General features: G+C 53.0%; 1 pseudogene across 1 annotated transcript in view; it reads right to left on the reverse strand.

The window, feature by feature from the left end:
* The window catches only part of LOC100405300 (AP-2 complex subunit alpha-2-like), a 45633-nt pseudogene extending 18709 nt beyond the window's left edge, over positions 1 to 26924 (reverse strand). The window contains exons 1-11 of the transcript XR_013525267.1: positions 26743 to 26924; positions 26503 to 26663; positions 24740 to 24840; positions 23993 to 24133; positions 18273 to 18412; positions 17375 to 17570; positions 13118 to 13374; positions 4822 to 5124; positions 3985 to 4138; positions 2610 to 2778; positions 1293 to 1430 (exon numbers count right to left, since the gene is read on the reverse strand). The product of XR_013525267.1 is annotated as an AP-2 complex subunit alpha-2-like (transcript). The remainder of the gene's footprint in view (positions 1 to 1292; positions 1431 to 2609; positions 2779 to 3984; positions 4139 to 4821; positions 5125 to 13117; positions 13375 to 17374; positions 17571 to 18272; positions 18413 to 23992; positions 24134 to 24739; positions 24841 to 26502; positions 26664 to 26742) is intronic.
* Between the last annotated feature and the right edge of the window lie 862 nt (positions 26925 to 27786).

The following is a 27786-nucleotide window of genomic DNA, read 5'->3' on the forward strand; positions in this document are numbered from 1 at the left end:
ATAAGCACCTGCCTGGCCACTCCACAAACAGAACCCGCTCAGCCCTGCCCTACACCAAACCCACCCCATGGGGCCTGCCCTTGGGGCCTCCTGCCAGAAATCAGCCCACCCCTGTCCCGTCCTCCTCACCCTCCCAGGCCCTCTGTCCTAGAGGGTGGACAGTCCAGTGGGAGAGCCACCTCCTGGCCCCCTGCTCTGTAGGCACAGCGCCTCACTGAAGCTCAGTCTGTGGTCTTTTCACCCTCGGCACCCGAGTCTCTCTGTTCACTCAAAGATCCCTGAAAACCTAAGAGTCTCTCACCTGGGCATGACCACACACACCTGCCCAGGGCAACCCCTGTCACCTGCCACCAGCTCCAATCCTCACTCTTGGCAAAGCACCCAAAGAGGATCAAGTTGAACTTTGCCTAAAAAGACAAATGACAAAGTGCTTCATATACAACGGAGGCACTGTTTCAGCCTAAACCAGAGGCTGTGGTCCTGGCTGGTGACAGCAGCCAGCCTCCCATGAGGACACACGGGACCTCCTTAAACCCCACCATCCACAGACACAGTGAGCCTGAGAGGCCTGTGAGCAAGGCAGAGGCCTCAGGTCCTCTTCTCTGTAGACCATATGACCTCCACAAGGGTTTCTGCCCTCAGGTTTTCAGTCATGCTCAGCCTTCAGCCATCTGGCAGGTGTGCACACCTACTTTGTGATAAAAACAACACAGGAAACTAAGCTATGCCTAGATCACATCCCTCCAAAGACCAAGAGACACACATACAAAAGCCAAGCCACAAAGGATTAATTCAGTGGCTCAAATGCAACACAGTTAAGAAGAATTCTGCCCAGACAAGTCTAGATTTGTGCAGCCCCTCCATAGGTGCTGCAGCCTCACTCAGATCTGGGGATGCAGTGCCACCACCAAAAAGACAGGCAGGCCAGATAAGCTGCACGGGGCAGCATTTTAGTTATCTTCAAGACCAAATGACACCACCAAAAATGCTAATTTTTTTAAGACAGGGTCTCACTGTGTTGCCCAGCCTGGAGTGCAGTGACATGAACTCAGCTCACTGCAGCCTCAACTTTCTGGCCTCAGGTGATTCTCTCGCCTCAGCCTCTGTAAGCTGGAACCACACTCAGCTTGAAATGTGAACTAAAACACAGAGGCAGAGGAGCCTTGTATCCAGCATCTCACGGGTTCTCAGCCAAGCCCTGCTTGACAGAATCACAGAGCACTAAGGAAATCCTGCAGTGAGATTCACGTCTGTGGCAGACCACCAAAAACTCAGAGGCCACCAGAACTCACAATCTCTTCTCAGATAGAGTAGTCGGCCATCTCCAGATAGCTCAGCATCTCGGCCATGATCTGTAGGGCATTGCTGCAGTCCCACATGGCGTAGAGGAGGTCCATGGCCTGCTGCCACATGCTCACATCCTGCTCGGTCTGGGGAACAAGGCACAGAGTAAAAGGCCACAGGAGCCAGGACCAGGCTAGGGGACAGGCTGGGGTACAGGCCTGACACCACATCACAATGCCTACTCTGAGCTTCTCTCACACACACATCCAGGTTGAGGGAGCAAAACAGGCTCTATCCATGCACAGTCCTTCCTCCCCAGTGCACCGGTCCCTCCCACTCTCTGAAGTGGGATGCGTAGGTCTGGACAGCCCAGAATCAAGCCCAGTGCCCTCACTGACTCCTCCCTCCACACAAGTCAGCTTCACTAGAACCGAGCACACTGCCTGGTGTGGGCCATCAAAGCCTCTCCTCTGTGTGGCCGAAGACCCCATTGCCTCTGGCATTGCCATGGAGCTGTCCTAGGTTCTCACATTGCACCCCAGAGCCTGAGCTAATAATCCCCCCAGAGGATCTACAGCATGAGAAAGCCTGAAGCCTGCACAGCTCTGCTACCAGCAAAGGACAAGGGAGTGGCCACCAGCAGCCCTAGTGTTGGCCATGTGCAAACGAGTGCAGCCTTTCTGACAACTGGGAGTAAAACACACACCAACAGAGACCAAGAAGACCAAATGCCACCACAAGCCCTTGTAGGCCATCCAGGATGCCCATGAGCCACATGTCGACACACAGGGGCAGTGGGAGAAGCCCTGCCATAGCCCAAGGCTGGCTTAGATGGGAAACGTGGTGGACACACCTTGGGCAACCTCACATGGAGTAAACTTTCAGGGTCCGCTCTGGAGACTCACAAAGGCTGGCAACAGACAACCTCAACTGGGCTCTTCCAACTCTGCAATTTTAATCCTCAAAAAAAGTGAGTTTCCTTTGCAAAAGAGGGGTTTTCTTGGAGATAAGATACAAAATTTTAATCTTTCTACCAAGAAGAACCATTTCTACTTGTCGGGACTGTGCACGTGCAGGATGGCACATGGGGGCCTGCCCATGGCAGGGTGAGGGCTGCCGTGGATGCTGTGCTGAACCTAGCCAGGAGGCAGCGTGGCCCTGAACAGTGCTGTGCCCTCCTGAGAGAAGGTGTCAGGTGGAGGCCAGCAGCACCAACACCACCTCCACCTCTGTGGGAAGCCAGGAAGCACTGTGTCTCCAGCCTCCATGGGAAGACCCATGGCACCGGCGCAGGGAGTGAGCAGATCCTGAGGACAGGGACTTGCCTTCAGGGCAATGATGCTCATCTTGATGTGTGTCTTGACAGCCTCGTGGGAGAACTCAGAGATGGCCAGGGTTCATATGCTCTCCAGGGCCAGGTAGTGCAGGTTGGTCTCCCTGTGCTGCAGGAACTGGCCCAGCTGGTTGCAGGCACAGATGAGCAGGTTTGGCTCACTGTGTGGAGGGAGGGGAAGTAGGGGAAGGTTTCCTCAACACATGTGACAAACTGGACAGAACCCGCATTCCCTGATGGGTCCAGATGGCAGACAGCAAAGTCACACCACACTCACCGCCACCATTCTGCTCAGGTGGAAATCTGGGGGCCTTCCTGAATGCGGACACCCAACCCCTACCCCTAACATCTGTGTTGCGTCCATTCTGTGCCTCCCCACAGTGAGAGTTGCAGCCCGTGCATCCTCTGGAGTCTTCCCAGCATCTCCTGAACCTCAATCTGCATCAGGCCCATGGAAGGCTGGTCAAGCTGTGACCCGCAATAGCCTGTCAGCCAGAGGCACCAGCCCAGGGAAGGGAGAAGGCTGAGGAGGCGGGGAGCGTGGCTGCCACAGTGACTCTACTGTCTCCTCAGGATGTGGCTTCTCCTCATATTACAACAGAGCTTTCTCTAAAATGGAAATTTCAGTCTTAACAGCTCCCAATTCTGAAGCATGACTCTCAGACTGCATTTTCATCATGGGAAACTACATTTGTAAAAATGCTACAGTAGCCGATGGGTGGTACCCACTAGCTGTAGAGAGCCTCTGCTCACAGCCTGGCATATTCCCTGGTTATTGGGAGCCTGCTGGGAGCTGCCATCTCATTCTCACAGGACTCTAAAGAACGGCACCACAGGCCAGACCCATGCCAGACCATAAGCACTGCATTGCAGGAGCTAAGCAGAAAAGGCATGGGGGTAGAGAAGGTGGACCCTCCAGTTTGCACTGTGGCCACCTGCCCTGTGCTTTTGCCCCGCGTGGATGGGCATGGCTGTCTCCAGCACCGTCCTGGCACCCTGGATCCACCAAGAACAGCTTCATGCCCAGTAAAGCCACAGGACATGTGTGCGCACACCTCCCACCCTCCCTGTCTCCTCTCTGTTCCAACACACCAGAGGCCCATCAGGAGTGGGGATGCTTGGGGAAGGAGGAGAAGGCCCATCAGGGATGAGACCACAGTCAGCTAAGCAATTCATGGTGAGCTCAGAGCAGGAGGGGCCGGCTGCAAAGAAAGAAGAAAGGGGTCCGGCAGGGAGCACACGCGCAAGATGAAGGGGAGGCCCATGGACTGGATAAACTAACTGGGCGTGATCCGCCCAGTCTCATGCCAGTGAGGAGCATGTGCGCATGCATAAGGTAAAGGAGTCTCCTTAGATGGCCGACCAACCTGTCATGGTGAATGATTAAACTGATGGCCTCAAAGATTAAACTGATGGCTTCCTTGGCGTTGGAGTGCTGGACCTTCTTTGACTTGGGCAGTTCTTGGGTTTTGTTCAGGATGTTCTCCAGGCACTCTGTCAGGCAGCCTCGAACTGCAGGGTCTTCGGGTCAAGATAGAATAGGGCTCACCAGGCTCCCGTGACCCGCAACTCACCCCACCCTGCCCTCCAGCTGCACCCATGTATTGTGAGAGAACTTTTAATACTCACTCACATTTGTGTACCCAGCTGGGAGCATTTACAAAACTGAGAAAGGTCGGGCATGGTGGCTCACACCTGTAATCCCAGCACTTTGGACGCTGAGGTGGCCAGACCACCTGAGGTCAGGAGTTCAAGACCAGCCTGATCAACATGATGAAACCCCATCAAAAAATGCAAAAATTAGCCAGGCATGATGGAAGGTGCCTGTGATCTCAGCTACTCAGGAGGCTGAGGTGCTAGAATCACTTGAACCCAGGAGGCAAAAATTGCGGTGAACTGAGATCATGACACTGTATGCCAGTCTGGGCAACAGAGGGACACTCTAGCTCAAAAAAATAAAAAAGGAAAGAAAGAAAACCTACTGCACAGATCTGATACTATAAAACCACAGAGGCAAACCCTAACAAAAGTGTAGGCTCTGCAATAACTCCACAAAAGCCAGGGCGCATGGCAGCACCAGCAGCAAGGCCCATGAATCAGGAGGCGGGGCCAGTAACACACTTCTTAAAGTCATCAACAAACCACTTGAATCTGAGACAGGGAATCAGCTGGTGCAGCTTCAGGAGACTTGGCCCACTCATTACCTGGTGGTAGGTAGCACTGCAGCAGCCTCAGCAGTTTGACAGCCAGCCGGGGAGCTGGGACAAAATAGTAAGTGTAATCCTGAAGATCTGTTGATGTGGACATCATGATCTGTAAGAGCACAGGCAATGAGACATGAAGCCCGGCACGAGTGGGGATCTGAAAAAAAGCCACACTCACTCCTTGAGTCAGCCCTGAGCTGGAAAAATGGTTTTGTTTCACAGGAGCGACTGACACTGCTTGGGACCCCTCGGGGTCACTGTGAGAAATGGCACACACGCCACACAGCGGAATGGCAGCCCGCACTCAGTACAAGATACCACAGCAGTCACTGAACCACAGTCTAGATGAGGCCACCAAGCCCAGCACATGAGTCCTCCCTCCTGCTCCTCCTGGCCTCACTGAGAACAGATTCAGACCCCAGGGCACAAGGGGTCCTCCCCAAAGCACCAGGCAGCCTGTTACTCTCCCAGGACAAACACAAGGGATTCAGTCACTCATACCTATTGAAAGAAGACTTTAGTTACATAAAGACGTTCTCCCACAAATATTTTAAATAAACAATACCTATTCACTCTGAAAATGCAAACAGCTCAGGAAATGTCTACTTGTGCCAGCACAGTGGCTCACACCTGCAATCTCAGCACTTTGGGAGGCCAAGGCAGGTGGATCAACTGAGGTTGGGAGTTCAAGACCAGCCTGACCAACATGGAGAAACCCCATCTCTACAAAAATACAGAATTAGCTGGGTGTGGTGGCAGGTACCTGTAATCCCAGCTACCTGGGAGGCCAAGGCAGGAGAATCGCTTGAACCTAGGAGGTGAGCCGAAATTGCACCATTACACTCCAGCATGGGCAACACAATCGAAACTCAGTTTAAAAAAAAAAAAAAAATTGGAATGGCTGGTACTGGTTGTTCCTTTCTATGTGTAATGCCTCTTTCAGGAGCTCTTGTAAAGCAGGCCTGGTGGTGACAAAATCTCTGAGTACTTGCTTGTTCGCAAAGGATTTTATTTTTCCTTCACTTATGAATCTCAGTTTGGCTGGATATGAAATTCTGGGTTGAAAGTTCTTTTCTTTAAGGATGTTGAATATTGGTCCCCACTATCTTCTGCCTTGTAGGGTTTCTGCTGAGAGATCTGCTGTGAGTCTGATGGGCTTCCCTTTGTGGGTAACCTGACCTTTCTCTCTGGCTGCCTTTAGCATTTTCTCCTTCATTTCAACCCTGGTGAATCTGATGATTATGTGCCTTGGGGTTGCTCTTCTTGCGGAATATCTTTGTGGTGTTCTCTGTATTTCCTCAACTTGAATATTGGCCTGCCTTGCTAGGTTGGGGAAATTTTCCCTGGATAATATCCTGAAGAGTATTTTCCAGCTTGGATTCATTCTCTTCATCACATTCAGGTACACCCATCAAATGTAGATTAGGTCTCTTCACATAGTCCCACGTATCTTGGAGACTTTGTTCATTCCTTTTTGTGCTTTTTCTCTAATCTTGGTTTCTTGTTTTATTTCATTGAGTTGATCTTCGACTTCTGATATCCTTTCTTCGGCTTGGTCAATTTGGCTGTTGAAACTTGTGCATGCTTTGTGAAGTTCTCGTGTTGTGTTTTTCAGCCCCTTCAATTCACTCATATTCCTCTCTAAGTTGTCCATTCTTGTTATCATTTCCTTAAATCTTTTTTCAAGGTTCTTAGTTTCTTTGCATTGAGTTAGAACAGGTTCTTTTAGCTCATGAAAGTTCCTCATTACCCACCTTCTAAAGTCTGATTCTGTCATTTCATCACTCTCATTCTCCATCCAACTTTGTTCCCTTGCTGGTGAGGAGTTGTGGTCCCTTGTAGGAGGCAAAGTGTTCTGGTTTTGGGTGTTTTCCTCCTTTTTGCGCGTTTTTTTTCCCATCTTTTTGGATTTATCCACCTGTCGTCTGAGTAGTTGCTGATTTCTGATTGGGTCTCTGAGTGGACGTCCAGATTGTTGGTGATGAAGTATTTCTGTTTCTTAGTTTTCCTTCTAACAGTCTGGCCCCTTTGCTGTAGGACTGCTGAGGTCCACTCCAGGTCCTGCTTGCCTGGGGTACACCTGTAGCAGCTGCACAACCATTGAGGATTGATACCAGTTTCTTCTTCTGCTATCTTTGTCCCTGAATGATGCCTCCCAAACGCCAGTCTGATCAGTCCTTTGTGAGGTGACTCTTTGGATATATGGGGGTCAGGGAGCTGCTTGAGGAGACTGTCTGTACTTTATAGGAGCTTAAGTGCTGAGCTGTGAGCTCTGTTGTTCATTCAGGGCTGCTAGGCAGGTACGTTTAAGTCTGCTGCAGCAGAATTCATAAAGCCCCTTTTTTTCTTCAGGTGCTCTGTCCTGGGGAGTTAGGGCTTTATTTATGAGTATCTGTTGCACTGTCCTGCCCAGCAAGGAGGCAGTCTAATCACTGCCTGCCTGTAGTGGCTATGCTGAGCTGCTGTGGGCTGGGCCATATGGCCATGGGCTCTGCCCTGCTGCTGTGGGCTCCGCCCTACTGTTGTGGGCTTTGCCCAGCTGCCATGTGTAATTCCCTGTAGTCCTGTTTATATGAGTGTGGTTAGAGCTGCCATGGTGATGGTGGCCCACCTCTGTAGTGGCGGACTCTCTCTGTTATGGCTGGTTGGCTCAGCAATGGCAGGCTGTGTCAGCAATGGCAGAGTACCTCCGTAGGGGTTGAGTGCCTCGGTAATGGCAGACGCCCCACTCCCTCCGAGCTGCACTGTCCTGGGTTCAGCTGTGCTTGCCATGAAACTCTCGACCCCGAGCGTTTCCAATTGCTGTTTTGTTTTTGTGGGGGTGGGACCTGCCGAGCCTGATCACCTGGCTCCCTGCCTCAGAGCCCTTTTTTTTTTTTAAGTTGAACGTTTGACTCTCTCCCAGGTGTTCCAGTCGCCTGCTGAAAGGGTGCTGGAATCTGTGTGATTTCCCGTGCAGTGACCCACTGTGCCGGCTGGAACAACGTTGCTGCCCAGGAATCTCCTGGCCTGGCTTTCTGTTTAAGTCCCGTTTAATCAGATGAATGTGCTAATCTGCTTTCAGAAATCTCCAATTGCCGGTTTAACAGGGCAAGAAAACCAGTGTATTTTGTATGGAGTGCCGCTGTGCTGCGACCCCAGCCCAAACAGCTGTGCTGGCCCAAACAGCTGTGCTGGCGGCCCGTGGGGCTCCTACACCTGGAAACCTCCTGGTCTGTGGGCAATAAAGATCCATCTGAAAATGCAGCATCCACTCACCATCTGCGCTTTCACTGGGAGCTGCAATCCAGAGTTGGTCCTACAGCGCCATCTTCTCCCTGAATCCCATCTCACATGCAAGGATACACAAAGGCTCAAAATAAAAAGATGGAGGAAGATTTACCAAGCAAATGAAAAGCAAAAAAAAAAAAGCAGGAGTTGCAATTCTCATCTCTGATAAAATAGACTTTAAAGCAACAAAGATCAAAAGAGACAAAGAAGAACATTACATAATGGTAAAAGCAACGACACAACAAGAAGAGCTAAGGAACCTAAATATATATGGACCCAATACAGGAGCACACAGATATATAAGGCAAGTTCTTAATGACTTACAAAGAGACTTAGACTCCCACACAATAATAGTGGGAGACTTCAACACTCCACTGTCAATATTAGACAGATCAACCAGACAGAAAATTAACAAGAATATCCAGGACTTGAACTCAGACCTCGAACAAGCAAACCTGATAGACATTTACAGAACTCTCCACCCCAAATCCACAGAATATACATTCTTCTCAGCACCCATCACACCAACTCTAAAATTGACCACATAATTGGAAGTAAAGCACTGCTCAGCAAACGCAAAAGAACTGAAATCATAAAAAACAGTCTCTCAGATCATAGTGCAATCAAGTTAGAACTCAGAATTCAGAAATTAACTCAGAACTGCACAGCTTCATGGAAACTGAACAACTGGCTCTTGAATGTTGACTGGATAAACATGAAATGAAGGCAGAAATAAAGAAGTTCTTCAAAACCAATGAGAATGAAGACACAACATACCAGAATCTCTGGGACACATTTAAAGCAGTCTCTAGAGGAAAATATATAGCAGTAAGTGCCCACATGAGAAGAGTGGAGAGATCCAAAATTGACACCCTGTCATCAAAATTGAAAGAGCTGGAGAAGCAAGATCAAAAAAACTCAAAACCTAGCAGAAGACAAGAAATAACTAAGATCAGAGCAGAACTGAAGGAGACAGAGACACGAAAAACCCTTCAATAAATCAATAAATCCAAGAGCTGGTTTTTTGAAAAGATCAACAAAATAGACAGATCACTACCCAGATTGATAAAAAAGAAAAGAGAGAATAATCAAATAGATGCAATAAAAAAATGATAAAGGCGAAATCACCACAGATTCCACAGAAATTCAAACCATCATCAGAGAATATTACAAACAACTCTATGCACATAAACTAGTAAACTTGGAAGAAATGGATAAATTGCTGGACACCTGTGTCCTCCCAAGCCTAAACCAGGAGGAAGCCAAAACTATGAATAGACCAATAACAAGGTCTGAAGTTGAGGCAGCAATTAAAAGCCTACCACACACAAAAAAAGCCCATGTCCAGATGGGTTCACAGCCGAATTCTACCAGACACACAAAGAGGAACTGTTATCATTCCTTCTGAAACTATTCCAATAATCCAAAAAGAGGGAATCCTTCCCAATCATTTTATGAGATCAACATCATCCTGATACCAAAACCCGGCAGAGACTCTACAAAAAAAGAGAACTTCAGGCCAATATCCATGGTGAACATAGATGCAAAAATCTTCAATAAAATACTGGCAAGTCGATTGGAACAGCACATCAAAAAGCTTATCCACCATGATCAAGTAGGATTCATCCTGGCGATGCAAGGCTGGTTCAACATATGTAAGTCTATAAACATAATTCACCACATAAACAGAACCAAAAACAAAAACCACATGATTATCTCAATTGACGCAGAGAAAAGCCTTTGACAAAATTCAACAGTCCTTTATGCTAAACACCCTCAATAAACTCGGTATTGATGGAATGTATCTCAAAATAATAAAAGCTATTTACGACAAACCAACAGCCAATATCATACTGAATGGGCAGACACTGGAAGCATTCCCTTTGAAATCTGGCAATAGACAAGTATGCCCTCTCTCACCACTCCTATTCAATATAGTATGGGAAGTTCTAGCCAGTGCAATCAGGCAAGAAAAAGAAATAAAGGGTATTCAAATAGAAAAGGAGGAAGCCAAATTGTCTCTATTTGCAGACGACATGATAGTATATCTAGAAGACCCCATCATCTCAGCCCCAAAACTCCTAAACTGATAAGCAACTTCAGCAGACTAAGGATACAAAATCAATGTGCAAAAATCACAAGCATTCCTATACACCAATAACAGACTTAAAGAGAGCCAAATCAAGAACGAATTGCCATTCACAATTGCTACAAAGAGAATAAAATACCTAGGAATACAACTAACAAGGAATGTAAGGGACCTCGTCAAGGAGAACTACAAACCACTGCTCAACGAAATAAGAGAGGACACAAACAGTTAAAGAAACATTCCATGTTCATGGTTAGGAAGAATCAATATCGTGAAAATGGCCATACTGCCCAAAGTAATATACAGACTCAATGATATCCCCATCAAGCTACCATTGACTTTCTTCACAGAACTGAAAAAAAAACACCTTGAACTTCATATGGAACCAAAAGAGAGCCTGCATAGCCAAGTCAATCCAAGTTCTAAGCAAAAAGAACACAGCAGGAGGCATCACACTACTGGACTTCAAACTATACTACAAGGCTACAGTAATCAAAACAGCATGGTAATGGTACCAAAACAGAGATATAGACCAATGGAACAAAAAAGAGGCATCAGAGGCAACACAACATATCTACAACCATACAATCTTTTTTAAACCTGACAAAAACAAGCAATGGGGAAAGAATTCCCTGTTTAATAAATGGTGTAGGGAAAACTGGCTAGCCATGTGCAGAAAGCAGAAACTGGACCCCTTCCTGACACCTTACACTAAAATTAACTCCCGATGGATTAAAGACTTAAACATGAGACCTGACATTATAAAAACCCTAGAAGAAAATCTAGGCAAAAACATTCAGGACATAGGAGTAGGCAAAGAAATAATGACCAAAACACCAAAAGCATTGACAGTAAAAGCCAAAATAGACAAATGGGACCTAATCAAACTCCACAGCTTCTGCATGGAAAAAGAAACAGTCACTAGAGTGAATCGGCAACCAACAGAATGGGAAAACATTTTTGCAGTTTACCCATCTGACAAAGGGCTGATATCCAGAATCTACAAAGAACACAAACAGATTTATGAGAAAAAAAACAAACAAGCCCATTCAAAAATGGGCAAAGGATATGAACAGACAGTTTACAAAAGAAGTCATACATGAGGCCAACAAACATATGAAAAAATGCTCATCATCACTGGTCACCAGAGAAATGCAAATCAAAACTACATTGGGATACCATCTCATGCCAGTTTGAATGGCAATCATTAAAAAATCTGGAGACAGCAAATGCTGGAGAGGATGTGGAGAAATAGGAACACTTTTACACTGCTGGTGGGAGTGTAAATTAGTTCAACCATTGTGGAAGACAGTGTGGCAATTCCTCACGGACCTAGACATAGAAATTCCATTTGACCCAGCAATCCCATTACTGGGTATATATCCAAAGGACTATAAGTCATTCTACTATAAGAACACATGCACACGAATGTTCATTGCAGCACTGTTTACAATAGCAAATACCTGGAACCAACCCAAATGCCCATAGATGATAGACTGGACTGGGAAAATGTGGCACATATACACCATGGAATATTATGCAGCAATCAAAAAGGATGAGTTTGTGTCGCTTGTAGGGACATGGATGAATTTGGAGAACATCATTCTCAGCAAACTGACACAAGAACAGAAAATGAAAAACCGCATATTCTCACTCATAGGTGGGTGATGAACAATGAGAGCACATGGACACAGAGAGGGGAGCACTACACACTGGGGTCTATTGGGGGGAATAGGGGTGGGACAGCGGGGGGCGGGGAGAGTTGGGGAGGGATAGCATGGGGAGAAATGCCAGATGTGGGTGAAGGGGAGAAAGACAGCAAATCACACTGCCACATGTGTACCTATGCAACTATCTTGCATGTTCTGCACATGTACCCCAAAACCTAAAATGCAAAAAAAAAAAAATTAGCTGGGCATGGTGGCACTCACCTGTAATCCCAGCTACTTGGGAAACTGAGGCAGGAGAATCCTCCTTGAACCCAGGAGGCAGAGGCTGGAGTGAGCTGGGATCCCACCACTTCACTCTAGCCTGTGCCACAGAATGAGACTCTATCTCAAAAATAAAAAAGGAAATGTCTACTTGCAATCCTCCACCTGCACCCTGCATCTACCTGGATATATGCAATCTCCCTGCCCCTCACCCTGCATCTACCTGGACACATGCAATCCCCCCACCCCTCACCTTGTGTCTACCTGGACACATGCAATCCCCTCAACCCTCACCCTGCATCTACTTGGACACATGCAATCCCCCCTCCCCTCACCCCACATCCACCTGAATGTATGCGATTCCCCCACCCCTCACCCCACATCTACTTGGACACATGCAATACCCCCACCCCTCACCCTGCATCTACCTGGACCCATGCAATCCCCCAACCCCTCACCCTGTGTCTACCTGGACACATGCAATCCCCCGACTCCTCACCCTGCGTCTACTTGCAGAACATATGCAATCCCCTCACCCCTCACACTGCACATGGCTCCTGAGCCTGGTTGGGGTACAGCTCCTACAGCACAGCACTCTCTCCAGAGACTGGAGGTGCCTGTGCCCTCAGCTTTTCAAGGAAAAGGTGTAAAGAAATGGGTCTGATTGGTCTTCCTGTATTTCTCGGTGAGCAAAGTGCTTAGCTCATTAGGATGTCCCTCCCCTGCACAGAGAGACAGCAAGGGGCCTGGCGAGGGGCACACTCAGGACAACAAGTGGCCCTAACCTGTGGCAACAGCTGGTGCCAAGGTGACCTCCGTGTCTCCTCAGTGGCCTCCAGCTCTGGCCCTGCCCCCAAACTGTTTTCCCCGTGGTGTCTCCTGTCCTCATCCACTCCAACCAATCTCTCCACCAGGCCACCCTCGGGCTATGGGACCCATGGCTCAGCGTGGTGCCCATGTCCACTCCAACCTGTCTCTCCACCAGGCTACCCTCGGGCTACAAAACCCATGGGTCCGCGCAGCACCTGTGCCGTGCTCAGGTCACATTTCTTCCCCCACCACCACCCCGCTCCAGGCCATCGCAAAGTCACCTGGCGGAGCAGGATGAAAGAACCAAGGCCAAGGGCACTTATCAAGTGCTAGTCGTTGAGCAGGTGCACCACCCGATATGTCCAGTCGTCCATGGGGACAAGGTCAGGGGACATCCGGTACCAGCGCAGCAAGCACAGGGCCATGCTCCTTTTCATACTGTCCATGGTGTCTCTGAAAGGGAGACGTCAGAGTCACTCCTGATGGCTGAGTGCAGCGTGGAGCCTCACGGAGTATCCCGAGCCAGCTGGAGACACTGGGGTGGGGCTGGTGTGGGGCCAGGACGGCCTAGACAGCACTCAGGGCAGGGCTGCTACCGCCTCCTGAGGGCCACCTGGGGGGCAGCAGCGGCATTCTCAGCACACACAGGCTCTGCTGCAAAGGTCTCCCTGCCAACCTTCTCACCACCAAAATCACCAGCCAACCACACGCAGCTCGCACTGTTCATTCGCTGTTTCAACTGTTCCAACAGCAGCTTTTTGTTGTTGCTGTTACAACTACTTAATAACCCACGATCACAAGAGAAACGCATGGAGGGCCTCACACCGCCGTGGAGCTCCCCATCTCCTGGGTGATTTCCCCCCCACGACGCTGGCCCTTACCCCACCATGCCCTTCCCTGAACAGCAGGCTGGGGTGCCCGTGCCCTCACCCCACATGGTGGGAGGGGAGCTGGCGTGGCTCTCCTGCTTTTCAGTTGACAAGCATGTCCAGGGCAAAGGCATGCTCCATGCCCTGCTTACCCACTTTGCACTCCCACCACTGGACTCTGCTGAGCAATGGGAAGACGATAGGGAGCCTGGAATGGATGCTGTGGGCATGGGTGGAAAAGGGCCAGTCTGATCTCAAAGCACCAGAATCAGCCAGGTCTCTACTGGAAGGAAGAAAAGGCTGTAGGGACCATGTGTGCCTTCACCTTTTGGCTTTTTATTCCTAAATCTCTCCCTATACTATGCCAAAAATAAATAACTGAGTAAAAACTCCATCAAAGCCAGGTGCCACGGCTCACGCCTATAATCCCAGCACTTTGGGAGGCTGAGGATGGTAAAGAGATCAAGGCATTCTTGGTCAACAAGATAAAACCCCGTCTCTACTAAAAATACAAAAATTAGCTGGGCATGGTGGTGCACACCTGTAGTCCCAGCTACTCGGGAGGCTGAGGCAGGAGAATTGCTTGAACCCAGGAGGCGGAGGTTGCAGTTAGACAAGATCATGCCATTGCACTCCAGTCCGGGTAACAACAGCGAAACTCTGCTTCAAAAAACAAAACAAAACAAAACAACAAAAAAAAAAGAAACTTCATCTTTTGGGTGCAAACACCCCCTGCAGGAGGAGGAGGTACTGTCCCTCTTCCTCCCACCCCATCATCACAGGATCAGACCAGAGGAGGAACTGGGTGCCCACCCTGCCGTGTGTCCCTGTGGATGTGTGGTCTTGACCACGTTGGAGTCTGTGCCAGGCAACTTCAGGACCCCAGCAGTTTTTCAGCACAGAGGAGCCAACCAGGATACGTGCTCATGGCTACAAATGCAGACATGTGAGGGCACCTAGCATGCCACGCTCCTCAGAGAGGAGAATGCACAAGGGCTATGTCAGCTCACACGGGGGTGTGGGGTTGAGACAGAGGGCCCTACCACTACTCTCCAGCATCAGCTCACATGAGGGGGTCCGAGGGCCCCAGGGCTACTCTGCACCTTTACGGTGGTTCTCTTTCCACCAACTCCGTCCATCCCAGCAGAGACACCTCCCCACTCTTCTGCCTTCGACGGTATCCCCCTTTCCTACCTCTGGCCCTAAGAATGACCTGTCACTCATTCCTCAGCACCCACCCTGTCCTCCAGTCTCTAGGTGACACACACACCAGGAGTCCTCCAACCACAGCACCTCCTTCCTGAACACAGTTTTGTACTTTTTTTTTTTTAGATAGAGTCTTATTCTGCTACCCAGGCTGGAGTGCAGTGGTCCAGTTTTGGCTCACTAGAGCTTCTGCCTCCAAGGTTCAAAGCAATTCTCCTGCCTCAGTCTCCCAGGTAGCTGGGGTTACAGGTGCCCACGACCAACACCACACCCAACTAATTTTTGTATTTTTAGTAGAGACAAAATTCCACCATGTTGGCCAGGCTGGTCTCAAATTCCTGACCTCAGGTGGTCTGCCAATCTTGGCCTCCCGAGTGCTGGGATTACAGGCGTGAGCACCTCACCTGGTCCACGCATGCTAGTTTGAATCATCTACTACTTCACTGGATTTCAACAATTGGCCCCTTTCGTCAAGCAAGGCCCATGGGTACCGTGTTACCTGAGCTCTTGGAGGTAGGAGAACCCTGCCTATGACCTCCAACCCCATGAGACCACTCAAGCCACCCACTTCCAGCCAGACATTGTGCCAGCCTCTGGAGACCCCTCCTCATGGTGGTTCCTCCTTCCTCCGTCCCTGACTCCTGCAGCAGGTCCTTGGTTCAGGGAGTGCTCACTCCATCCATCCACACCTGCCCCATCCACCCGCACCTGCCCTGTCCATCTACACGTGCTCCGTCCATCTACGTGAGCTTCAGGAGTGGCCCTGTCTTGCATTCCACTCACACAGACACCCACCAACTGCCTACTAGGGACCCGATACTGTTGAAGATGCTGGGTGTAAAGCGGCCACCACAGTGGACAGAAACCTCAGAGCCCAGGGAGCTTCCATCCCAAAGGTGGAAAGGGGCAATAAACAGGCAAGCAATAGCCCTGGAGGAGGAAGGGAGGGAGGGCAGGGGCCGCAGCCATAGGGCAGGATCTGCTGGACCTTCTGGCTGGTTCCGATCCCAAGTTCTACCCTCCCTCTCCTACACCAGCACACTCTGATCATCTGAGCCTTCCTTCCATTTTTGGCACTGTTGTCGGGGCACCCACCACATGCTGTGCCACCTGTGACTGGATGGCCTGAAAAGTGTCGGTGCCTCCAGGCCCTCCGAGCTCCCCCGGCTTTGCAGCTCTGCTTCTGTCTGTCCTACTGTGAGCCCACCCATCTCTGAGCTCATGTATGTCTGAATCTGTCTTCCCGGTGCTATACTGCCTTCTCCTGCCTGCCCAGCTCCTCCCTGCCTCACAGCTGATGGGAGGCTCTCTCATTCTCTGTGGTGGGTCGTCCTTTGTAGTGTGGGGTGTAGCACAGCCCCCTGGTCTCTACCCAACAGATGCCAGGGCACGTCCTCCACTCTGACAACTAGAACTGCCCCAAGACAGGACCCAATGTCCTAACAAAGCCAAGGGTGCCCAGGTGAGAAGTGGTCTAGGCCTGTTTTCCTCATGCCTGCTTACCACCTTCTCTCCGCTCCTCACTGTGTGTTCCAGGTAGATGTCCCGTGGCCTAAGCCCTTGCTCAGCTGGATGGTACCATGTGGGCTGTGGGTCACCAACTCCACAGGGAATCCTGGAAGACACAGGCAGGAACCTGTACTGTGGCACAGACAGCACAGGGCTGCTTTAAGCTCTTCCAGAGCTGGTGACTAGGCCCCACAAGGCTTCTCTCCAAGTTAACAAGGAATGGGACAGATGGCCCAGGGCACTCAGGCGGGTACTCAGCTTCTCCATGTGAAGCCCTCTGGAAAGAGAATGAGGAGCTGCCCTGAGATGCATAGCTCCACCCAGTGCCCTGTGGGGCTGAAGCCCCTCCTTGGTTTGTCTGTGGCTGGCAGGGTTTGGGTGTTCTTCTTTGATCTGTTTCTTGAATCTCAGTGGTATTGGGAAGGGAAAGTCTGATTGCACTAATTCTCTTTCTGTTTTGGAGACAGGGTCTTGCTGTTGCCAAGGCTGGAGTGCAGTAGCATGGACAGGGCTCACTGCAGCCTTGACTCCCTGGCCTCCAGCAACCCTCCTGCCTCAGCCTACTGAGTAGCTGGGACCACAGAAGCACACCACCATACCTGGCTAATTTTTAAAAATTGTTTGTAGAGAAGGGGTCTCCCTATGTTGCCCAGGTTGGCCTTGAACTCCTGGGCTTAAGTAATTCTCCCACCTTGGCATCCCACACTGCTGAGATTAGAGGAGTGAGCCACCATGCCCAGCCTAAGCTTGTAACTCTGGACCTCACCTTAGGCTACCTCTCATCTCTCATGACACAAGATGGGGAGAGTGAGAGCTCTCAGCTAAGCAGCTGTGGAGCTGACGTATTTCACATGGGAGCCCACACTTACCCGGCCACCAGGACCTTGGCGATCTCCCTGGCGAAGGCCTCGGCCATCTCCAGGCTGCCCATGCTGGCGATGCAGTGCAGGGCCAGGCCCATGAAGGCGGGGTTGTGGCTGGCCAGGTCGTTCTTGATGGCGTTGTTGATGAGGTGGATCAGCTTGCTGCTGGAGTTCACCAGTATGGAGAGATGAAGAGGTAGCGCTGCTCCGAGAAGATGGGAGAACAGAGAGTGTGTGACCCTCTGAGTCCACCTGCGTCTTGGAGTCACGTGACAAGCAGTGATGCACAAAATCAGAGGATCATGGCAGGACATGTTCAAAACATGTAGCAGACCCCAAAGCCTACAGCAGATCCTGGCACCAGCCAGGCACCCAGGGTGCTGCTGCGGCAGCTGTGCAGCTCAGGACTCAGCAAGCGTCTGTTCCAGTGGAACAGAGGCTCCCTGCGCTGTGACACTGCGATGGCATAGTGTTCCTGCAGGGCACAGCTGACTAGGAGGCCATGTGCCAGATGCCATCAGGAACCAGACCCCAGGGCACCAGCCACATCAAACACTGGGCCATGTGCAGCGCTCTCCAGACCAACTGGGAAGTTCTGAGAATCACGTTGTGGGGTTGTAAAGAAAGCAGGAAGCAAAGGCCTGGCCACCTCATCAGGAGAACCACGTGGAGGAGGAACACTGCCAGGGCATCAGGCTTCCTGAGGAGCACTCAGACTGGGCAGGAAAGGCAGCCCCAGGGTGTCAGCAGCAGGGCTAACATAGGCTGGGCATGCATCTCCATCTGCAGCAGACCCACGAGGCTCGTGTCAGATGTGAAAAGGTAGAAAAGGAGGCAGCGACCCTAAGAGGGCACAGGGTCTCGGTCCTGCCAGGCACATGCCTCTGCCTACAGCAATACTCACAATCTGCTTTTCCGTGTATCTGTTTCTCAGCAGGTTGACGGCCTCCATGTGTCCAAAGTTAATGTCATGACCAAGGAGAAAGATGAACAGCAACTTGCAGACATACTTCTTTTTACTATAGTCATCAAGAGCCTTGTCACCTATGGAAAAGGTGGGGAAAAGGTTTACTCCAGGGGCAGAGGCAGGAAGAATAGAGGGCAGTGCATCAGTGTGGCAGGTAACAGGCGGCAGCTGGGCCAGGCAGCTGCAGCTGCAGACGCTGCTGGACATGCAGAGCATTTCTAAATTCATGGGACATGTGGGAATCCAGGTTTTCCATTTCCCTTTTAAAAACAGGCACCAGAACACCTGTCAACAAGAGCTCTGCCCTCCCTGGGCAACCCTGGCCAGGTGCAGCCCAGCCAGCCCTCACTCCAACCCAAAAATCCCAGAGAGGGCCCTGCTGTGATGGAGCTTGCAAACCCCGCCTTTAACTATCAAGCTAGTCTTTGAAGTCAGTCTCTTAACTTAGGCAGGTGAACAGTGTAAATTATCTGCCACTTTTCAGCCATTCTATGGCAAATCAGCTCTAGTCACAAAAACAGGCAGGCACAACAGTCCCTAGGAGTTGTTTCTCTGCCTCATCACAGCTCATCTGAGCGCCTCACAAGGGATCACCACAAGACAGGTTCAAAACATGTAAGTGGCAGAATATAAAACTGCAAAATATAAAACCAACCCTTAAATAAAGGGCCATTCCCTGGGCACAGTGGTTCACACCTGTAATCCTGGTACTTTGGGAGGCCGAGGCGAGAGGATCACCTAAGGTCAGGAGTTCAAGACCAGCTGGCTAAAATGGTGAAACCCCATTTCTACTAAAAATATAAAAAAATGGCTGGGCATGGTGGTGGGCACCTGTAATCCTAGCTACTTGGGAGGCTGAAGCAGGAGAATCACTGGAACCAAGAGGTGGAGGTTGCAGTGAGCTAAGATCACAGCAATGCACTGCAGCCTGGGCAACATGAGGGAAACTCCGTCTCAAAAAATATAAAAAATAAAAAAAGGCTGCTCTGTACTGCACTAACAGGAGTTCCTATCCCAGAGATGTGGGAGAGGTGGGCAGTGCCCCTCAGAGCCAGCCTTCAGCAGGCTGTGGAGGCAGCAGGAAAGGCGGCCTTGTGCCCGCCAGGCCTCCATGGAGACTCTGCTGCCCCAGCATGGAGGGACACAGGCTGGAAGACAGCCCAGCCATGCTGGCCGCTCTCCCCCCTTCTTGTGAAGGGCTGGGCACTCACACCTCCATGGACAAACGCTGGCCAGCTTCTCAGGCTGTGCAGAATACAGACAGGCCAGGTATCCCGGGGACTGGTGCCTCACAAGTCAGCCAGTCAGGGGGATGCTGCATTCTGAGGAGCTAATGAGAAACCCCTCCTTGTCAGCAGCAGACCCGACCTGGTTCTAACCTCCCTCCCTACTGACCCACTTATATGCTGGCTGTGCCCAAGGGGTCCCAGCATACATGTTCTCAGTGCCCGGCCCGTGAGAGGGCACGTGCATTCTCAGTGCCTGGCCTGTGAGAGAGGGCACATATATTCTCGGTGCCTGGCCTGTGAGAGGGCACACACGTTCTCAATGCCCAACCTGTGTGAGAGGGCATAGGTTTTTCAGTGCCCGGCCTGTGAGAGAGGGCACACACATCTCAGTGCCCGGCCTGTGAGAGAGGGCACACACATCTCAGTGCCCGGCCTGTGAGAGAGGGCACACACATCTCAGTGCCCGGCCTGTGAGAGAGGGCACACACATCTCAGTGCCCGGCCTGTGAGAGAGGGCACACACATCTCAGTGCCCGGCCTGTGAGAGAGGGCACACATATTCTCAGTGCCTAGCCTAAGAGGGCACATGCATCTCAGTGCCTGGTCTGTGAGAGGGCACACATAGTCTCAGTGCCCAGCCTGTGAGAGAGGGCACACGTGTCTCAGTGCCTGGCCTGTGAGAGAGGGCACACATATTCTCAGTGCCCGGCCTGTGAGAAAGGGCACACGTGTCTCAGTGCCTGGCCTGCGAGAGAGGGCACATGTATTTTCAGTTCCTGGCCAGTGAGAGAGGGCACACATATTCTCAGTGTGGCAGAGGCTGTGCACACCAGCAGGGGAGGGGACGGCCTGCAGTGGCAGCCTGGCTCTAGGGTTCATGTCCTGGGGTTGAGGAAGGCACAAGCTGGAGATCTGGGCAATGTGGCAGAGGTGGGTGCCTGTTTTAGCTGGGTGGTCCCAACACCAGAACCCAGCCCAGGGATGGAGGGAAAGGGTCTATGGTTGATGGGTACTCTGGGAGCTTGAGCTGGGGTGGGTTGGGGGAGGGAGTGAGAAGCACAAGACAGACCCCCGCCAGTTACCCAGGTGATGTGTGACGAACAGGCAGAACTCATCCCAGTGTGGGAGTCCCAGTGCTGTGCAGACCAGCTATGTCAGGATATCTGGATACAGGAACCTGGAGATGAAACTTGAGAACTGTCACTGCATGAATATTTCAGAACATGAGAATTTTTGTGAAACCCTGTAAGGGGTGGTGTCAGAAAAGAGTTGAGGGCCCCCAACCCTATCTGAGCAGTGTCACATCTGTAATTTTGAATTTTTTAGTAGGTACGTTAAAAGATAAAATGAATTTCAGTAATACATTTTAAGCAACCCAAAATATACAAAATATTACCACTTCAAATTGTATTCAAGTTGCTTTTAGAAAAGTGATGTGGCATTTGTGCATTTTACTACAGTCTGCTAAATCCTGGGAGTATTTGACACTTGCAACACATCTCAATTCAGAGCAGCCACCTTCCAAGGACTTGGGGGCTGGTGGCAGCTGTGTGGGACAGAGCAGCTGTGGGGATGGGGCAGAGGAGTCTGAGGGCAGGGGCCGGAGCCAAGTCACCCTGCAGAACCCCAGGACTTGAGGGAGAAATGGAAGGAGAGCCAAGGAGCTTCCCTGCCCTGTGGGGTGGCTGACAGATGGGTCAGGGCCTCAGGAAGGGCTGCACTTCCAAGAACAGAGGTGGAGGAGAGGTGGGGTGGGGCTGGTAGGAAGCGGGCCTTGCTGGCTAAGGGCTGAGCCTCCCCAGGGAGAAGAGTAGGGCAACCCAGCAGAGTCCTGCCGGGAAGAGGCCTCACCGGGCAGAGGCCATAACCCAGCCCCACTTCACAGGCAATGAAGTCTGGAGAGTATAGATGGGGCACTTGGGGTGGCAGGACAGGCTCAGAGCTGGGACAGGGGCCCTGTACCCCTGCACTGGTGGCAGTGTCCTGGAACTGGCCCTCAGCTCCTGACTTCACCTGCACAGGATGGAGGAGCTGTGCCTGCATTCCGCTGGCCACCAGGTGTACTTTGGCCAGGTGTTAGGCATGTGTGATGACATTAGTTTCCCACTGGGTGAGTGGGGCCCTCCCTGGTATGGTGGGGTGGGGTGCTGGGCCTGGGCCTCATGGCGCATCTCTCCCCCATGCAGGCCAGGCTGGCTACCCCTATGGCCCAGTGATGGACGTGCTGCCCTACCTTTCCCACCATGCCCTGGAGAACAGCTGCCTCATGAAGGGTGCCCATCGGGAGCTGCTGTGGCTGGAGCTCTTGTGGCGGCTTTAACTGGCAGCTTCTTACATTGTCCCACCTAGCACCCGAGAGCCCACCCTTGGCCTCCAGGCACCCCAGATGTGGCCTCCAGGGACCCTGGACCCTCCAGGCCATCACGACAGCTGCAGCCAACCCCATCTTCACACAGATTCGCCTTTTTTCACCCCACACTTTAGAGCGGCTGGATGTGGGCCAGGTACCTCCCAGACCCACCCAGAGTGTGGGCTGAACCTGATACCTGCCTGGGAAACCGGCTGGGAACTGTCGGGAACTCTCCTCGGATGTGTGGGCCCAAGCCCCTACCTCCATGACCCGCATGTCCTTGGACCTACAGGATTGTCTGCCTTCTGCCAGGGCCAGCCCACAGGTCTCAAGCCCCTCGGGGAGCAGTGGCCAGGATGGGGAGGCCTGCCTGGTCAATAAACCACTGTTTCTGCAGCTGAGAGCCCTTGCCCCCACACAGGGTCAGCTCTGGACAGCAAGAGGAAGGGGCTCAGACAGGGTCCCAGAAGTCTCAGCCCAGACTCTGGCTTCCAGCATCATCTGTTCCTGGAGGCTAGGCCCTGTGCAGACCTGGCCACCCAGGGTGCTGGACATCCCCAACCCTGACTGCACAACTCAGGACCCAGTAGGGCCCCTGGGCTCAGGGCAGCATGGAGGAGACTCATGCAGACACAGAGGCCAAGCTCCCCAGGTGGGCCTGACACCCCTCCCGCTGGGACTCCTCCTCAGACCATTCGCTGACATCCTGAGTCCTCCACACCGCCCCCACCACTGCAACCATGACCTACATCAGGCTCCTCCTAGTGGTTCCCATAGGACACTGACCAGGCTGCAGCAGGTACACACTCAGCCCCTGCCTTCTCTCACACTCTCCAGCCCCCAGCCCCATGAAGAAGGCTGGATGTGGTCCTCAGGCCCTGGGGCTTGGGTGGGGTCCCCATGTAGATGGTAGTGACAGCATCCTGGGACCAGGGCTGGGGCAGGAAAGGCCTGGAGGCTCCCAGTCTCCATGCAGGGGAAGGGGTGGAGGGCTGGGCAGAGCCCAGGAAGGGACTCCCAGGCAGAGGCCTCTGCTGCAGCAGAGCTGGGGGCCCTACCAGGGCCCTGGTTATGGCCAAACCCACAGCTGTCACACAAGCCACATGCAGGCCACGCTGAGACATCTTTATTTCTCGGGTCACACAGAGCTTGGGCCTCGGAGCCTCTTCTGCATGGGGGCTGCAGCTGCCAAGGAAGTGGCTAAGACCAGAACAAGCACTCAGGTGGGGCCCCAGTGCAGGTCGGGATGTGTCCCATGGAACTAAAAGTTGTGAGAACCCTGAGACCCACTCTGCCTGGCCGTGAGGTAGATAGTGGCAGGCTGGGCCCGCCTGCCCTTTATGAGACCATGCTAAGCAGTTGGCAGAAAGTCCCAGATGAAGGTGGGGGACAGGCAGCCAAGGTCCACCTGGCCTCTCCTCAGCAGGGCAGCTGGGAAGGCAGTGGCCAAAGGTTAAGAAGATGAACTCTGCCCAGCCTTTTGCTACCTGTGGCTATGTGGGGACCGGGCTGCCTTCCTGGTGACACTGGGCAGCAGGTGGCTACCAGTGACCTCCCAGTCCCAGGGTTGCCTTCCCTGCCTGGCAGCACCCCGCTGCAACTTCCAGATAAACTCCAGCAGATTCATCTGCGGCATCAGCTCCTGGGATACAGAGGGGCCCTATAAGCATCAGAGTGACCCAGGCCCCTTTCATCCCAGCCTAGAGGTGCCAGGCAGTGAGCCCATCGGGCAACCATCCTGTGAAGCTGGTCATGGCGTGCCAGTAAGGGGTGGAATCTGAGCCTCTGCCCTCAGCAGGGCCACTCAAAATGGCATGTGGGAGGAGAGCAAGAGGGTCTTGTGGGCCTGGGGAGGATGAGCAGTGCCCCACGTCTGGCTGGCTCACCCTCCTGTAGGGAGTGGGCCCAGCCTCTGTGCTGGAAACAGTACAGAAATCCTTTCCAGAGCCTCAGTCCTTCCACTTCACCCACTGTACCGAGCCTGGATTCCCAGGGACCAGCAGGGAAATCTCAGATGGAATGGGGTCTTCAGGGCTCAGGGGCACTTGGGCTACGGCAGAGCAGGCCCAGGCACTGACCTGCGGGTTGGTGGTCACGTAGAAGCCAGCCATCTCTGCCTTCTCCAGTATGCTCTACCGGACAGCCACCATCCATTCCAGTTCCAGGGTGATCTTCCGGTCCATCGCCCGCTGCTCCTCACAGATCAGGTGCTCCACCGCCTGCCACGGGTGGAAGAGAGTGAGGGCAGCTCAAAAACAAGTGCCTATTGCCGTCTCCAGTAGCACCAGTAGTACCAGCTCTGATACCACTGATGCATCCTCACCACACCCAGGCCTCTCCTTAGCCAGCCAAACCCTGAAGTGGGGCTCCAAGGGGCTTCCACGAATGCTCCAACTTGGGGCTGCCTTGGGACTGCACACGCATCTCTGTAGGCACCCACTGGCCCATGGCTTCTTGTTTAAATACCAGTCTCCAGCTGTCCCTGTGCTCCCTGGGAGAAGGATGGGCCCCTTCCTGGCTGGCTCCATCATCCCACCATTGCCCTTGTATCCCCGAGGCCACCTGCTCTGCAGAGGCCCCAACCCACAAGGAGCTGCTATCCAGGGGAGCACTGGTGGGCCTTCACCCTCCACCCAGCCCCACCACACCTGGCACCCGCAGGTAGAAGCCACCTGGTGGGACTCACTCAGCCTCCAGTGGCCCATTCAGGCCCAGGGTAGCCACCCACGACTGAGCCCCTCTGCACCCCTTAGCTCAGCCCAGTCAGCAGAGCCAGGTGGTACCCACAAGAGAGGGTCTGGCCACCCTGCCAGTGCCCCCAGTACCTCTAGTTCTCGCTGCTGAGCCACCTGGAGCACATGAAGGTTGTGGGGCCAGCAGGCCTGCTGGGCTTCCTGGTGCTTCTGCCACAGCACCTGCCTGAGCACTGGAAGGATGAGAGCCCATCAGCAGGCGGTAGGACTTGGTAGACGCCCTTACTCATGGACACCTGCCCTGCCCCAAGCAGAGCAGACAAACCAAAGGGGTGTCTGCACTGGGGAGAACGCCAAGCTCCTCCATTCTCCTAGGCCCACTGTCACTCAGGGCTGGGCCCTCCTCTGGCAGCAAGTCTTCAGGGGACTACAGAAGGTACAGGACACTGAAAGAGGGTGGGGTGGGGAAGGCTGGGTGGGGCCAGAGCTGCAGTCCCAGACCCAGGGCAACTGGAGGTGAGGGAGGGAGGGAGGGTGCAGTCTGAGGACTTCAGGCCTTACATGGCCACAGGCCAGCAGTGCCGTGTGTGCTCGGCCCCATCGTCCATGGGACAGGTACTCGTGTCAGAGACCACCTTAGGCAAAGGCATGGGAAAAGATCCAAGAGGTAAAGAGACAGGACACTGAAGAACTAGTGAAGAGCATCTGTACTGGGCCTGACTGTGGGGCCTCTGCATACCAGGGGTGCGGTCGGCCCCTCCACCCTCAGTGCTGCCCTTCAGGGTGGGCAGCTCCCTCCCCCATTTGCAGCTCCCAGCCCCCCACAGCACCTGAGGGAGAAGGGTGGGCATAGACCTGGGAGGCCCAAGTTTGGGATGAGCTTGGGGTGCCATGAGACTCTGGGCCAAGGAGTCTGTGTGGCTCTGAGGGGCTCACCTTCGGCCACCAAGCAAAGCTCCATGGTCCCTGCTGAACTGTGCATAAACACAGATGAGAGAAACCTGTCTAGTCTGAAGGGAATCTACAGATGAAGTGATCACGGGACGCAAAGAAACCACCATGGCGAAAGGGAACACGCAGCAGCCCGCAGCTAGCACCAGTGACCAGTAAGTGCCAAATGGCTACAGCTCCCCAGGAAGCTGTCAACATTCCTGGGCTGAAAATCTTGGACTCCAGGAATGCTGGAGACTCTTGGTGAACTGCTAAGCTGTTATGTGTATGTATTTAGGGATATCAAGAACTAAGGCAAAATGCTCACCATTGAACTTCTGGTAGAGAGCACAAGGGTATGCACTATACTATCTTTTTCAGCTTTTCTAAATGTTTAAACTTTTAAAATAAGAAGTTTGGGAAAAATAAAACAGCATAGGTGGAAATCTGATGGTGCAGGGGGACCCGCCCTGTGTAATCTGCAGGAAAGGGCTCCTAAGCCCACCAAGCATGCGGCTCAAGTGGGAACCTCTTGGGGTTTGGGAGGGTGTCACAGGGGACCGTGCTTAGGAATTTGATGTGCAACTGGTATGAGACCCTGCGAGGCGTGAGAGGGAACTGACCCTAAAGAGAGCTGCACAGCTGTGAACAGACCTTCAACTACTGAGGGGCAATGCAGTTAGCGCCAGGCCAACCAAACACCAAGTCCTAGGGCCATCCTGCTTGGAACGCGGTGGGGCACAGGAAAGCCTGAGCAGGCAGTTTCTGCTAAGAAGGGGGGCTGCACAACTGAAAACAAAACTGTTGGGACCCACTGGTCACCAAAAAGGCGCCTTTGATTTTGTCAATCTAAGGGACCTCTTCCGAACACTCCCAAGGAAGGAGCCGATCTGCACAGATACCAAGAGCAGCCGGGACCCACCGACCCGGAGGAGGAAGCGCCTCATCCCGCTGCTCCGGCTTACCTTGGTGCTCGTTCTGTAGGCGCAGGCGCTGGTTGTACAGGCTCTTTTAGGCGAGGTGCTGGATCTCCAGTAGCCCCTGCACGATTTCCAACACGGTGCCGTCGAGAAGCGCCAGGGCCAGGTCGCTGAGCGTGGTGCAGGACAGGCGCTGCTGGAAGGAGCTGAGGGCAGGGGGTGCGCGGTGAGAGCCTGCGGGACCCAGGCCGGCTTGGCAGGCCGCCGCCCGCCCCGCACGTATACCTAGGCAACTCCTTCACCAGGCTCTGCAGCGCCGACAGAAAACGGTAGTGTCACCCTTGATGCCGGGAACCGTCCGCCACCTCCTCCAAGGCGCCCGCGTAGCTGTCCAAGACCCGGGCGCCCGATAGCCGCCTGCTTCAACTACACACGCCCCAAACTCCATCCATAGCGCGGCACGTCCCGCCCCTTTTATGACAGTCACGGGCTAGCGCGCCCCGCCCCTTTTACGACTGTTCGGAGCAAAGCGTGCCCGCCCGCCAGCACCGCCAGCCCCTCCCTCCCTGCCGTGCGTCCCGCCCCCTGCGTCATTCAAAAGGAGGCGTGCCCAACCCCTCCTCCGAGGCGCTAAGGAAGGTTTCGCTCTGCCAGGTCTTACACCTACGTGCTCCCTGCGCGACCTTACAGGCGAGACTCCCTCGCCTGGATATTGCTGGACTTCAGAGAATCCCACAGGCCCTCGCTGAGTCAGTGCGGGCTGAGGTCCGGGCTCCGCGCTGGTGCGTCGGTGACTTCCAGGTCACCGGCCTCCCCCCAGAGGGAGGGGTCTTGGGCCAGAGCCCACAGGACCTGAGCCTAAGGCACCGTCTGAGGCGAGCAGTGGCGCCCCCGGGGATGAGACTGACAGGACCACTCGAGAGCCTCTGGGTCAGGACAGTCGGAGCCACAGTCCCCATCTGGGGCTGCTGTGGTCGCCCTGGGCTGCCCGGCCTCCAGTCTGAACCCTCGACACAGACTGCACTCTCCCGGCTACTCGGGCCAGTTGCTGGGCCAGGGCTGGTGGGGGTTCTGGTGTCTGGGGCTGAACCGGCAACGAACATGCTTCAACAGGAGGGGTTCGGGTGGAGGAAAGGCTCCAGCAAACGCCCTGCCAGAGCTGGGTCAGGTGGATGGGCATGAGGACCAGCGTGGCCAGGCTGCGGAAGCCAGCCAGGGCGGGAGAGAAGGGCAGGGGGTGCGCATTGCAGAGACTGCTGCTAGTCCAGAGAGCATCAGGGGACACGAAAGTGCTTGGGGACACAGAGACGATCAGACTTGCATTTCACC

This window comes from Callithrix jacchus, chromosome 13 (genome assembly GCF_049354715.1).
Source record: "Callithrix jacchus isolate 240 chromosome 13, calJac240_pri, whole genome shotgun sequence".
Classification (NCBI taxonomy): domain Eukaryota; kingdom Metazoa; phylum Chordata; class Mammalia; order Primates; family Cebidae; genus Callithrix; species Callithrix jacchus.